Raw genomic sequence first — 13944 nt, 5'->3', positions numbered from 1 at the left:
TAGGAAGAAGAGCGTTTGGCACAAGTTGTTCAAAGCGATTAAAAATCCCAGCTTGGATTAAGAAATTCTCACGAGCAGAACGTTGGAAATTGCTGACTCCTTGCCAAGTATTTCCATAATTTACCAGTGGATACTTTCTCTTAGGAGATTGTCTTATGTTCAGGAGGGTCACCAGGAGATGGTATTGCCACAGGTCTTCTTATCTACAGATGAATAAAATACAAACCCCTCACTTTAGAAGGAAACTTGAAGCTTCAAACATTTCCATTTCTTACCTAGGATAAACTAGGATCCTGTCTGTCAGACCAGCTGAATCTTCTATTATGATGGCATCTAAAGACGCCTTATCAGGCCCTAACTTTTCTCAGCACGCACAGCCGGCCGAGAATGGGGAAACATGTTATAGCAGGCTGAGGATGTCTGCCTAGTAATTAGGTCGGTGAGCTGTTACCTGAGCGCTGTCATCTTTTGTCAAGAGGTTGACACAAACATGCATGGTCATCCTAGGGATTGGATGTAATATAAAATTCTGCCCACGAACCTTCTCGGAAAAGCCAGCAACACCAGCCGCCACACACAGACAGCTCATGACCTCGACGTGATTTGAACACGCAACCTTCTGATCTGGAGTCAGACGTGCTACCGTTGCGCCACGAGGTCCTACATGGCGAGCGGTGCATGTGGCAGCACATTTTCTCTCAAGGACAAGTCACGCGCGTCATCTATTGCTTCAGGCTTCTGGAATCTGGGATAGGGCTTTTTTTGTGCAAAGGACAAAGCAAAAGCTGATTGCATAACCTGTCTGATTCCCCCGTCCATGGATATCAAGAGGGTTTTTCATGATCAAATAGCACTCCTCAGCTTAGTGTGTGAGTGTGAAACATGGACAACTTGAACCTGAGTCTTGTCTCATAGACTGGAAAGCATATGAGTATGGAGCAGTGTGGGACAATCTTTGGGATTATTTCACAACAGTCTTTGTGTCAGATGATGGGCATTCAGTGGCAAAGGTGGTATTAATCTCCATCTTCCGAGTTACACGGAGCCACGAATGCCCAAGATTGCACTACACACTGGACTTCAACGTATATAAATATATCTATATGTATATATGAAAATACATCACTGAAAGCTCCCTTGTGCCCGTTTTCTATGAAAGCATACAGTGATAAATTGCTGAAAGCCGATGCGGATGTCTTTGTCTGGTCCAGAGTGGACGATCCATTTGATCAGGGAAGTATGCTGGAAAAGTGTGTGTGCAAAACTGTTGAAAATGTAATGAACAGTGTCGACTGCAAACCAATCTTGACCGAGTTGGTTGTATTTCTCAGTCGATAGCGCACTGGTCTTTTGATCTCAGGGTCCATGGCTTTAGTCCATGTTTGTAAATAAAGTAGACTTGAAAATGAGTCATGTGGTCTCCTTGTCTAGAAGGCCAACCTTCGTCGATAATGCTGATCTCTTTAAAGTTATTCACATACCATAGGCATATAAGACATTCACTTATCCTAGATAAGACTTTAGAGGCAGGGCTGTTCAGAAGAGTGATCCTGGTAAGAACTTTCACTGGATGTGATGGTCAGAATCCTCTTGTTAGAGAACGAAATGTTGAAAACATGGCAGTTAAACAAAAATCTTAACGGTTCGATTGATCTCGGCTTAAATACTGGGACATGTTATCAGCCAGTGTGAAGGTTTAAAATTCTGGTGGCCAACCTCACCACTTGAAAGGGTTCACAAGTGCTTTGTTTCCTCACATGTGTCAAACAATGGACGAGCGTTGGGAAAGGATGCCTCAAACTGCTTTTTGGGAGCGATGGCACCTTTTTCAGGGCCTGGATAGCTCAGTCGGTAGAGCATCAGACTTTTAATCTGAGGGTCCAGGGTTCAAGTCCCTGTTCAGGCGTTACCTTCTATTGGTGCTTAGGAAGAAGAGCGTTTGGCACAAGTTGTTCAAAGCGATTAAAAATCCCAGCTTGGATTAAGAAATTCTCAAGAGCAGAACGTTGGAAATTGCTGACTCCTTGCCAAGTATTTCCATAATTTACCAGTGGATACTTTCTCTTAGGAGATTGTCTTATGTTCAGGAAGGTCACCAGGAGATGGTATTGCCACAGGTCTTCTTATCTACAGATGAATAAAATACAAACCCCTCACCTTAGAAGGAAACTTGAAGCTTCAAACATTTCCATTTCTTACCTAGGATAAACTAGGATCCTGTCTGTCAGACCAGCTGAATCTTCTATTATGATGGCATCTAAAGACGCCTTATCAGGCCCTAACTTTTCTCAGCACGCACAGCCGGCCGAGAATGGGGAAACATGTTATAGCAGGCTGAGGATGTCTGCCTAGTAATTAGGTCGGTGAGCTGTTACCTGAGCGCTGTCATCTTTTGTCAAGAGGTTGACACAAACATGCATGGTCATCCTAGGGATTGGATGTAATTTAAAATTCTGCCACGAACCTTCTCGGAAAAGCCAGCAACACCAGCCGCCACACACAGACAGCTCATGACCTCGACGTGATTTGAACACGCAACCTTCTGATCTGGAGTCAGACGCGCTACCGTTGCGCCACGAGGTCCTACATGGCGAGCGGTGCATGTGGCAGCACATTTTCTCTCAAGGACAAGTCACGCGCGTCATCTATTGCTCCAGGCTTCTGGAATCTGGGATAGGGCTTTTTTTGTGCAAAGGACAAAGCAAAAGCTGATTGCATAACCTGTCTGATTCCCCCGTCCATGGATATCAAGAGGGTTTTTCATGATCAAATAGCACTCCTCAGCTTAGTGTGTGAGTGTGAAACTTGGACAACTTGAACCTGAGTCTTGTCTCATAGACTGGAAAGCATATGAGTATGGAGCAGTGTGGGACAATCTTTGGGATTATTTCACAACAGTCTTTGTGTCAGATGATGGGCATTCAGTGGCAAAGGTGGTATTAATCTCCATCTTCCGAGTTACACGGAGCCACGAATGCCCAAGATTGCACTACACACTGGACTTCAACGTATATAAATATATCTATATGTATATATGAAAATACATCACTGAAAGCTCCCTTGTGCCCGTTTTCTATGAAAGCATACAGTGATAAATTGCTGAAAGCCGATGCGGATGTCTTTGTCTGGTCCAGAGTGATCTATTTGATCAGGGAAGTATGCTGGAAAAGTGTGTGTGCAAAACTGTTGAAAATGTAATGAACAGTGTCGACTGCAAACCAATCTTGACCGAGTTGGTTGTATTTCTCAGTCGATAGCGCACTGGTCTTTTGATTTCAGGGTCCATGGCTTTAGTCCATGTTTGTAAATAAAGTAGACTTGAAAATGAGTCATGTGGTCTCCTTGTCTAGAAGGCCAACCTTTGTCGATAATGCTGATCTCTTTAAGTTATTCACATACCATAGGCATATAAGACATTCACTTATTCTAGATAAGACTTTAGAGGCAGGGCTGTTCAGAAGAGTGATCCTGGTAACAACTTTCACTGGATGTGATGGTCAGAATCCTCTTGTTAGGGAACGAAATGTTGAAAACATGGCAGTTAAACAAAAATCTTAACGGTTCGATTGATCTCGGCTTAAATACTGGGATATGTTATCAGCCAGTGTGAGGGTTTAAAATTCTGGTGGCCAACCTCACCACTTAAAAGGGTTCACAAGTGCTTTGTTTCTTCACATGTGTCAAACAATGGACGAGCGTTGGGAAAGGATGCCTCAAACTGCTTTTTGGGAGCGATGGCACCTTTTTCAGAGCCTGGATAGCTCAGTCGGTAGAGCATCAGACTTTTAATCTGATTAAAAATCCCAGCTTGGATTAAGAAATTCTCAAGAGCAGAACGTTGGAAATTGCTGACTCCTTGCCAAGTATTTCCATAATTTACCAGTGGATACTTTCTCTTAGGAGATTGTCTTATGTTCAGGAAGGTCACCAGGAGATGGTATTGCCACAGGTCTTCTTATCTACAGATGAATAAAATACAAACCCCTCACCTTAGAAGGAAACTTGAAGCTTCAAACATTTCCATTTCTTACCTAGGATAAACTAGGATCCTGTCTGTCAGACCAGCTGAATCTTCTATTATGATGGCATCTAAAGACGCCTTATCAGGCCCTAACTTTTCTCAGCACGCACAGCCGGCCGAGAATGGGGAAACATGTTATAGCAGGCTGAGGATGTCTGCCTAGTAATTAGGTCGGTGAGCTGTTACCTGAGCGCTGTCATCTTTTGTCAAGAGGTTGACACAAACATGCATGGTCATCCTAGGGATTGGATGTAATTTAAAATTCTACCCACGTTGTCCTGGGGTCTTTTGTGGCCTCTCGAATGAGTTGTCTTTGCGCTCTTGGGGTAATTTTGGTCGGCCGGCCACTCCTGGAGAGGATCACCACTGTTCCATGTTTTTGCCATTTGTGGATAATGGCTCTCACTGTGGTTCGCTGGAGTCCCAAAGCTTTAGAAATGGCTTTATAACCTTTACTAGACTGATAGATCTCAATTACTTTTGTTCTCATTTGTTCCTAAATTTCTTTGGATCTTGGCATGATGTCTAGCTTTTAAGGTGCTTTTGGTCTACTTCTCTGTGTCAGGTAGCTCCTATTTAAGTGATTTCTTGATTGAAACAGGTGTGGCAGTAATCAGGCCTGGGGGTGACTACAGAAATTGAACTCAGGTGTGATAAACCACAGTTAAGTTATTTTTTAACAAGGGGGCCAATCACTTTTTCACACAGGTTTTTTTTTTCTCCCTTAATAACGTAAACCTTCTTTTAAAAACTGCATTTTGTGTTCAATTATGTTATCTTTGACTAATAGTTAACGTTTTTTGATGAGCAGAAACATTTAAGTGTAACAAACATGCAAAAGAATAAGAAAACAGGAAGGGGCAAATAGTTTTTCACACAACTGTATGGGTCATTGACGGATAAGACTTTTAATAGGCCAATTTTAAAATACCAAAAATATGTTTGGCCATTTTCTAAACATTTGGAATGTAGTGTACACATGCCTTTATAAAGAAAAGTAAAAAAATTGTCTTTTTAGTGTTTTTACACTTAAGTTAATAAAACATAGCCTTAAAAAAGTCATCTGGGGCGACCGTTATATATCTCAGAATTCACATTTTTATGTATCATTAAGACTAGTTGAACTCATATCAGTAAGTAGATAAACTGATGAAGAAAGATAATCTTTAGCGCCCTTTCATTTTATGAAAACCATTATTTTACAAGTTTATTCTAAAATATCAGTGTACGTGCATGTTATTCACAAGTTCTGACGCGTGTCTTTTGTTACACAGTTTCACTGACGACTTCAGACGTTTCGTTGATTTCTTTGTCTCTTGTTTATTTTCAACATCAAAAACAACGGTGTACCCAGCTGTCATCTTTTCTTCCCTTGGAGAAACTAACTCATGATCTTAATCACAGGTCGGACAAATTTTGGAAACTCTGGAAACCTCTCCACTGTTTTTTGCAAAAACTCTGAATGTTTATTTTAACAGAGGTTTCTATTTTCCCCATCATGTTTTGCTTTGCTTAACTTCAGCAGGCAGAGTTTTATATTTTCTTGTACATTGCATATTGTTATTTTTTCAGTGCTGTGGGTGGGTGTGTTTGTTTGTTCGTTCGTTTGTCTGTCTGTTTGATTGTGTTTGTATTATTTGAAAATCCTTAATAAAAAAACAAACAAAAAACAACCAAAAAAAAAAACAACGGTGTTACAGTTTCTTGCATAAATCAACTGTAGTCACGACAAGTCGCTTGCTGTGTTCTGTAGCTTCGATAGATTACAGTTACAACAACTTATTTTACTGAATTCCTTTTAGCTTATTGTCTCACGGTCAAAAGCTTGTGTGCTCCACACCTTTCTGTATCCTTCCGTGTCTTAACAACAACTAACAACTGACGTGCGTGATAGACATGAAACTACATAACTGTGGGATGATGTCACAGAACAACTCGAAATGATGTCACAATACAAATTATAAGTATGATACTTAATGCTTAACTAATAAGCTGAAATAAGATAAACATAACAACAAATCACAAGAATGAAATATGGCCCTTACAATCAGAGTCTCCTTCATTATCCAGTTAAAATAAATGTTTATCCCTATAAAAGGAATGGAAAATGGCTGAATTTAGAAAAAAAAGATAAAATATACAAATAATTATACTTAAACAATTAACTCTATGTATATAATTGATGTATAGAATATGAAAACTACAAATAAAGGACATATATCTATCATTTAAAACATTTAGCAGTGGTCGCCCCACATGATACTCGGTCGCCCCATATGATGTTTTCAAGTTTACTCAAGTATAACAGGCTAACAGTTAGCCTCAGAAACCAAACTAGTTTCTTCTAGTGACAAAGCACTATCAAATTTATCATCAAAATATAGATTTGTGGAAAAAAATTATAATTCACAGTTTTGGGGTGGTCGCCCCACATGATGACCAAAAGTGACTACGACATTACAGCAGTTAAAAAACAGCTTTTTCTTACTATATGAGAGAGACTGATTTACTATACAGTTGTTTCCAGGGGGTCTTCACTTGTGTCTGGCTGATGCAGTATCCCATCCTTGAGATGTTTTTTAAAATAAAGGTCCCAAAATTGTGGTTTGTTGATGGTCGCCCCGGATGAAATGGATAGAATCAACATAATTCGGACAACATTCGTTTGTATATCATGATAGAAATATATGAGCAAATGCTTTATAGTTTTGTCAATGGATGTAAAACATGTTTAAAATTATACCAACTAGGAAAAGGGATATATTTAAGTTGACTTAAAGTGTTTTTAAACCAGTTGTCCTAACTAAAGTCAAGGCCGGACGGTCGCCCCATATGGTGTTTTGGCACTCCGGATAGCAGAAAAATGATGAAAAACTTAAAAATTTGGAGAAGTTAGAGTGGTTTAGTACGTAAGGAAGGTATAACAAGTAGATGATAAATTTTTATGTATTTTTTAGTTTTTTCTGCAAAATAAAATTAACCTGGACAGGAAAAGGGGGCGTCACGTCATTGACCCATATATATAACTGTTTGTATATATATACAGTTTGGAAGGTGAAAATTCCAGTATGAAAAGTTGTAGCGCAGCCACAAAAAAGGGCATTTTAAATAACAGGGAAATGGATTAAGGAGCTAATGCTGCTCACCTGTGCTCGTAAAATTGCCCGATCTGGTTTTATTTGTCCCCATGGACAGTGTTGGTCACAGGGTAAGCTCTCGCGCGCATGCGCGATCGCAGCGCGAGAGAACCCGGAAGCGGCGTCGGGTCACGTGTGCCGGTATAAAGCCGGAACCGGCAAGTGGCTCGACACGGAGAGATTTACCTAGCGCGCTGTTTTTTCTGAGAGAGAGTTTGTTGGATGGTTCTGAAGGAGTACTTTTCCCCGGTCGGATTATTCCTCATAGACACTAACAATTCACCTCTCGTTCCGTTGCTCGAGCTCCCGGATTTGTCATCAATACCGGTGAGGCCGAGCCAATCTCTCCCGTGCATCATTTCACACACTGCAATAACATTAACTCTGGACAATCATACACGCACTCACACACCCGCATACACCACACACATTGTTTATATTTGTATATATTTTGTATATATTGGTTTTGGTGCACCTTGTTTGTTTGTTTGTTGGTTTGTTTGGTTTAATACACTTTGGTTTGGTTTATACATAGTTATTGTGTCGCGTCTTTACTTGTCCTGTCTTGATTGCGCAATACCGGAAGTGTTGTTTAAAAACCCGTATTTTGATTCTCGACCCCGTAGCAAGGTAACTAGTGATTTTAATAAATCCAAGTGTTACATAGTGGTGGCCCGTACGGGGAATCGGTATTTTCGGGTATTGTCCGGTTTTGTGTGTCTTGGCAGAACAAAATGGATGCTAACATTGCTAATGCTAAGGCTAGTGGTGCCGTGCAGGCCGACCTTGCTGTAGTTAATAATGTGCTGGAGGATGTAGATGATGCATTTGTTACACGCCGTAACCCTACAGCTGAAATAACCTTATTGATTAGTTCACTGTATATATCTGACAGGCATGATGATGATGATGATGATGATGTTGTGTCTGATATTAATGTTGTGCATACATTGCAAACTGAACTGAATCAATGCAAGGAGGATATGGGGGTGCTTTCTGACAAAGTGAACACGTTGGAGCAGGATTTTAGACAATCCATAAACAGCAGTTTGAACAGAGAAAGCAGTTTTCAGGACGCAGTGGACGCCAGCTTAGAAGGGCTGGAGCGCTACTGCCAAGAGGCCCTGGAGAAACTGGAAAGAGCTGTCACTGACTGTTTTCTGCGACGTGACGTACTCTGGGACAACCAGATAAAAAAACTACGGCTCACAAGTACGCCCACCATCCAAAGGTTAAAGGCCTACACCCCTGCATCTCCCCAATCTCCTGTTCTACATTCTCCCAGCACAGCGATCACAGCATCTACGGCAAAGGTAAAGCACATAAGCAGTCATGTAACATACGACATTCCTCCTTGTGTTCAACCACACGCTTCTGCCCAGCTTACCTCCTCAGTTTCACCCTCTTCTTCTTCCTTTTATGGCCGACCACCCATCCGCCTGGAGTTCCCAGCCTTTGGCGACGCTTCAGAGACGGCGGATGTTCTTAACTTCATCGAACAGTGTGAAAACTACCTGGAGATCAGACCACTGCCCAGCCCAGAACTGCTAGGAACCCTCAGCACGGTGCTACGAGGACCTGCTCTGAGCTGGTGGAAGGCAGAGAAAGGCAAGGTGAAGGACTGGAAGTCTTTTAAACAGGCATTTATGGCGGCTTTCTTACCTGATGACTACCTCACAGAAGTGGAAGAAAACTTAAGGTCTCTGGTACAGCAGCCTAGTCAATGCCTTAGAGACTTCGCCTATGACTACCGCGCCCTCTGTATGAAGTGGAAGCCTGATATCTCCGAGGAAGAACTAGTGGGGCGAATCCTGAACAACATCAACCCAAGAGTGGCAGGATGTCTGAGAGGAACAGTGAACACCGTGGAACAGCTGGTGAAGATAGGTTCTAGGGTGGAAAAAGACTGCAAGAGCTCCAAAGACTACTGGCAGAAGGTGGACTCCCAGCACAACAAGGAAAAGAGTCATAAGAAGGCAGGTGAGAGAGTTCTTTCAAAGCACGCAGCGGGACTCTCCATTGCTCAACCTCTGGCAACTCCTTCGCTTCTCCTGGTTCCAGTAACAGTGCAAGGAAGGAAGGTGAATGCGGTGGTCGATACAGGGAGCTCCTACACACTGATGAGGGAACATCTATGGAGGCAGCTCTGCGAACAGGAAGTCAGGTGTGATGTTCCTTCTCCTCAAAAGTTTGTTATGGCTGATGGGAAAACACACCAGGCGCAAACCCAGAGAAGGCTTCATTACATCTGGCACACTATCGAGTGGGAGCTGGACACATATGTCATGAGCAACTCTCACCTGGCTTTCCCTCTGATTGTGGGGCTGGACTTCTTAAAAGCCACAGGAGCCACCTTGGACGTCGTACGGGCTGAAAACAGAGGAGGGAGTCACTTATCATCCCTTCATAATGTCCCAACCCCACTCTGCGCCATCTAAGCCTGCTCAAAGGAGACACACTTATCTCCCGGCTACAGCTAACCTGTATCTAGCCTTACCGGTGACTCCTGATGATCTCCTATGCGCGGAGGAAAACACAAAAAGTGTGACATCCTGGGACACCGACAATGAAGAGGAGCTGCTGAAACTAATGGCCGCTTGGCCCCGCACCACCTCCAACATCTTGGGCAAAACAGCATTAGAGAGACACAAAATCACTTTATCTGACGACACCCCATTTAGATCCAGAGCGTACCGAGTATCACCCTTAAAGAAAAAGATTATAGAAGATCAAGTCGACCAGATGATGAAGGACAACATCATCGAACCTTCATGTTCGTCATGGTCGTCACCTGTTGTTTTAGTACCTAAACCCGATGGGACTTACCGTTTCTGTGTAGATTTTAGAAAATTGAACAGCAAGACCAAACCTGATGCATATATCCAATGCCTTTAATACACGACATCATTGAATCACTGGATGGCGCCTCCTGGTTCTCAACGTTGGATCTGCAATCTGGTTACTGGCAGGTGGAGATGGAGAGAGACAGCTGTGAGAAGACCGCCTTCATCACTACCAAAGGTCTGTTTCAATTCCGGTCCATGCCCTACGGACTCAGAAACGCAGCTGCAACGTTCCAACGACTGATGGAGAAAGTTTTGGCGGATTTAAGAGGAAAATATTGCTTCGTCTATATAGATGACATCATCATCTACTCACAATCACTAGAACAACATAGGATGCATCTCAACGCAGTATTTTCCAGACTCACCCAAGCCAATCTCTCCATCAACATGAAGAAGTGTCATTTCTTCAAAAGGCGGCTGAAGTTCCTTGGTCATGTCATCTCTGAAGAAGGTGTGCAGCTAGACCCGGAGAAAACAAAGGCGGTGGCAGAATATCCTTCTCCTCAAGACTTAAAATCACTTCAACGTTTTCTGGGTCTCGCGGGCTGGTATCACAAGTTCATTCCCCACTTTGCAGACATAACAGCTCCATTAAATAATTTAAAAAGAAAGGGAGTAAAATGGGAGTGGACCGAAGAATGCCAGAACAGCATGGATGTCATCAAACACGCACTTCAAAACCCACCAGTACTAATACAACCCAACCTAAATCTGCCGTTCCAATTGCACACCGACGCCAGCGAAGTGGGCCTGGGAGCCATCCTCCCCCAAACTTCAGCAGAAGGAGAACGAGCGGTAGCTTACGCCTCACGAATGTTGAGAGGAGCTGAGCAGAATTACTCCACATCAGATAAGGAGTGTTTGGCCGTGGTCTGGGCTGTTGAAAAATGGAGGCACTATCTAGAAGGTCGTGCTTTTGAGGTCTTAACGACCATGCCGCCCTGTCATGGGCCTTCAACTGCCCGAAAACCAGCTCTCGTCTCACCCGATGGACGTTACGCCTACAACAGTTCGTTTTTACAGTACATCATAGAAAAGGCTGCTTAAATCTGGGACCAGATGCGCTATCCCGGGCGCCCCCGCCGTTAGAAGTGGGCACCGCTCCATGTCTCGCCATCACAACCTCTAAATGTTCATCCGACTTACCAAACGACCTGTGCGAGATAACTCAAGTCCAACATGAGGACCCCACCATCACGAAGCTGCTCTCGAAAGACCAGCCACGAAGCACAAGAGAGCAGAGGGTCTCTTTCGAACGTCACCAAGGGGCGTTATATCGCCGGGTACCGGTAAGACACGGAGAAAAATTTCAACTAGTTGTCCCCCAGTCATTAATAAAAAACTTTTTACACTACTATCATGACAATCCCTTGGGAGGACACCTGGGGCAACTAAAAACCCTGCTGAGGTTACTAGATGTAGCATGGTGGCCTACGGTGCGGAAAGACGTCTGGCACTATGTGAGAACTTGCAGCGTGTGTCAACAGTATAAAACAGAAAACACTAGACCTAGTGGGCTACTACAGAGCACGGAGGTTCCGGAGCCAGGACACACCGTGGGATTGGACATCATGGGTCCTTTTCCCCGAAGTAAAAGGCAAAATGAATATCTTTTAGTTGTGGTAGATTATTTCACCAAATGGGTGGAGATGTTTCCCCTCAGGGATGTAAAGACGCCAAAACTGGTGAAGGTCCTAAGAGAGGAGATCTTTACTAGATGGGGAGTCCCCAAATATCTAGTTTCCGATCGAGGTCCCCAGTTTACGTCTCAGCTACTGGCACACCTCTGCCAAACCTGGGGGAGCGTCCAAAAGCTAACTACGAGCTACCACCCACAAACGAACCTGACGGAACGAGTTAACCGAACTCTGAAGACAATGATCGCTTCATACGTCGGGGACCATCACCAAAACTGGGACCAATGGTTACCAGATCTCAGATTCACCATCAATACAGCCCAACAGGAAACTACTGGAAAGACGCCTGCAGAACTCACACTGGGTCGGCAACTAAAAGGGCCACTCGAAAGGCTCATGAATCACCCTCCAACACCTGATCACACTGCCTACTCACTACTGGACAGACAACGACTTATCATGGAGGAGGTGAGACAAAGAGTAAAACAACAACAGTCCAAACAAGCTAGATACTACAATGCTCGGAGAAAAGATGCGCACTTTAAACTGGGAGATCTAGTTTGGATAAAAACTTACCCACTCTTTTCCGCAGCGAAAAGATTTTCTGCCAAGCTAGCGCCCAAGTGGGAGGGACCAGCAGAAATAAAAACCAAAAAGGGACCAATTAACTACACTGTGTCTTGGGGCAATCCACAAAAAACTGATATAATGAACGTGGTTAATCTGAAGCGCTTTTACGGACGTTCTCCTCAGACGCCGGAGGCTTGGGGGGGGGGGGGCGTCTATGTAGCGCAGCCACATAAAAGGGCATTTTAAATAACAGGGAAATGGATTAAGGAGCTAATGCTGCTCACCTGTGCTCGTAAAATTGCCCGATCTGGTTTTATTTGTCCCCATGGACAGTGTTGGTCACAGGGTAAGCTGTCGCGAGCATGCGCAATCGCAGCGCGAGAGAACCCGGAAGCGGCGTCGGGTCACGTGTGCCGGTATAAAGCCGGAACTGGCAAGTGGCTCGACACGGAGAGATTTACCTAGCGCGCTGTTTTTTCTGAGAGAGAGTTTGTTGGATGGTTCTGAAGGAGTACTTTTCCCCGGTCGGATTATTCCTCATAGACACCAACAATTCACCTCTCGTTCCGTTGCTCGAGCTCCCGGATTTGTCATCAATACCGGTGAGGCCGAGCCAATCTCTCCCGTGCATCATTTCACACACTGCAATAACATTAACGTCTATGATGGACAATCATACACGCACTCACACACCCGCATACACCATACACATTGTTTATATTTGTATATATTTTGTATATATTGGTTTGGGTGCACCTTGTTTGTTTGTTTGTTGGTTTGTTTGGTTTAATACACTTTGTTTTGGTTTATACATAGTTATTGTGTCGCGTCTTTACTTGTCCTGTCTTGATTGCGCAATACCGGAAGTGTTGTTTAAAAACCCGTATTTTGATTCTCGACCCCGTAGCAAGGTAACTAGTGATTTTAATAAATCCAAGTGTTACAAAGTTGTCATTGTTCATGATTCAAAGGTTTATTTCATCTCTGTCTGTATTTTGCAGCATTGCCCATAGATGGTTGCAGAGGGTGCTCTCTAAACTGTTTTGCTAAGGTAAAACGTGAGCGTGGTTCCTATCTGAAGCCTAAAAATCCTAACTTTAACCAATCACTGATACAATGAGGATTCCCAGAAAAAGTCCTCACTTGCAAAATATGCATGAAATCTGGTCATTTTGTTTGATTCTATGATTCGTTTTACATACTGCACAGTGAAGCAAAGACAAAGGCTTGTTTTGAAAAGGAGGTTAAGTCTGGCATGGGCGACTACCTGAAGCCATGAAAATCACGCTGAGTGCGTGCACGTCGACTAATCGTGGCCGAGTGGTAAAGGTGCCTGCTGATTACGTCTGTTATTATATGGGCGGAAGAAAGGCATGTTACAACTCCACTCTGATCTGGAGTCAGACACACTACCGTTGCACCACTAGGTCCTACACGGCCAGCAGTGCATGTGGCATCACATTTTCTCTTAAGGACAAGTAATGGGTGGCATCTATTGCTCTAGGCTTCTGCCATCTGGGATAGGGCTTTTTTGTGCAAAGGACAAAGCAAAAGCTGATTGCATAACCTGTCTGATTTTCCCCTCCATGGATATCAAGAGGGTTTTTCATAACCAAATAGCAGTCCTCAGCTCAGTGTGTGAGTGTGAAGCATGGACAACTTGGACCTGAATCTTGTCTTACAGACTGGAAAGCTTATGAGAATGGAGCAGTGTAGGACAATCTTTGGGATTA

The 13944-nt window shown here is 43.5% G+C and overlaps 3 non-coding genes across 3 annotated transcripts; 1 reads left to right on the top strand and 2 right to left on the bottom strand.

Annotated features, from left to right (window-relative positions):
* Positions 1 to 588: 588 nt before the first annotated feature.
* trnaw-cca (transfer RNA tryptophan (anticodon CCA)) lies at positions 589 to 660 on the bottom strand. Its single transcript has one exon. It is a non-coding gene; the product is annotated as a tRNA-Trp (tRNA).
* Positions 661 to 1833: 1173 nt separating this feature from the next.
* Positions 1834 to 1906, top strand: trnak-uuu (transfer RNA lysine (anticodon UUU)). Its single transcript has one exon. It is a non-coding gene; the product is annotated as a tRNA-Lys (tRNA).
* A 605-nt stretch (positions 1907 to 2511) lies between these two features.
* On the bottom strand, positions 2512 to 2583 carry trnaw-cca (transfer RNA tryptophan (anticodon CCA)). The gene has a single exon. It is a non-coding gene; the product is annotated as a tRNA-Trp (tRNA).
* Positions 2584 to 13944: the final 11361 nt, after the last annotated feature.

Source organism: Clarias gariepinus, chromosome 5 (assembly GCF_024256425.1).
Source record: "Clarias gariepinus isolate MV-2021 ecotype Netherlands chromosome 5, CGAR_prim_01v2, whole genome shotgun sequence".
Classification (NCBI taxonomy): Eukaryota; Metazoa; Chordata; class Actinopteri; order Siluriformes; family Clariidae; genus Clarias; species Clarias gariepinus.
The sequence above is the reverse complement of the archived record's forward strand: the minus strand, read 5'-3'. Positions and strand labels throughout refer to the sequence as shown.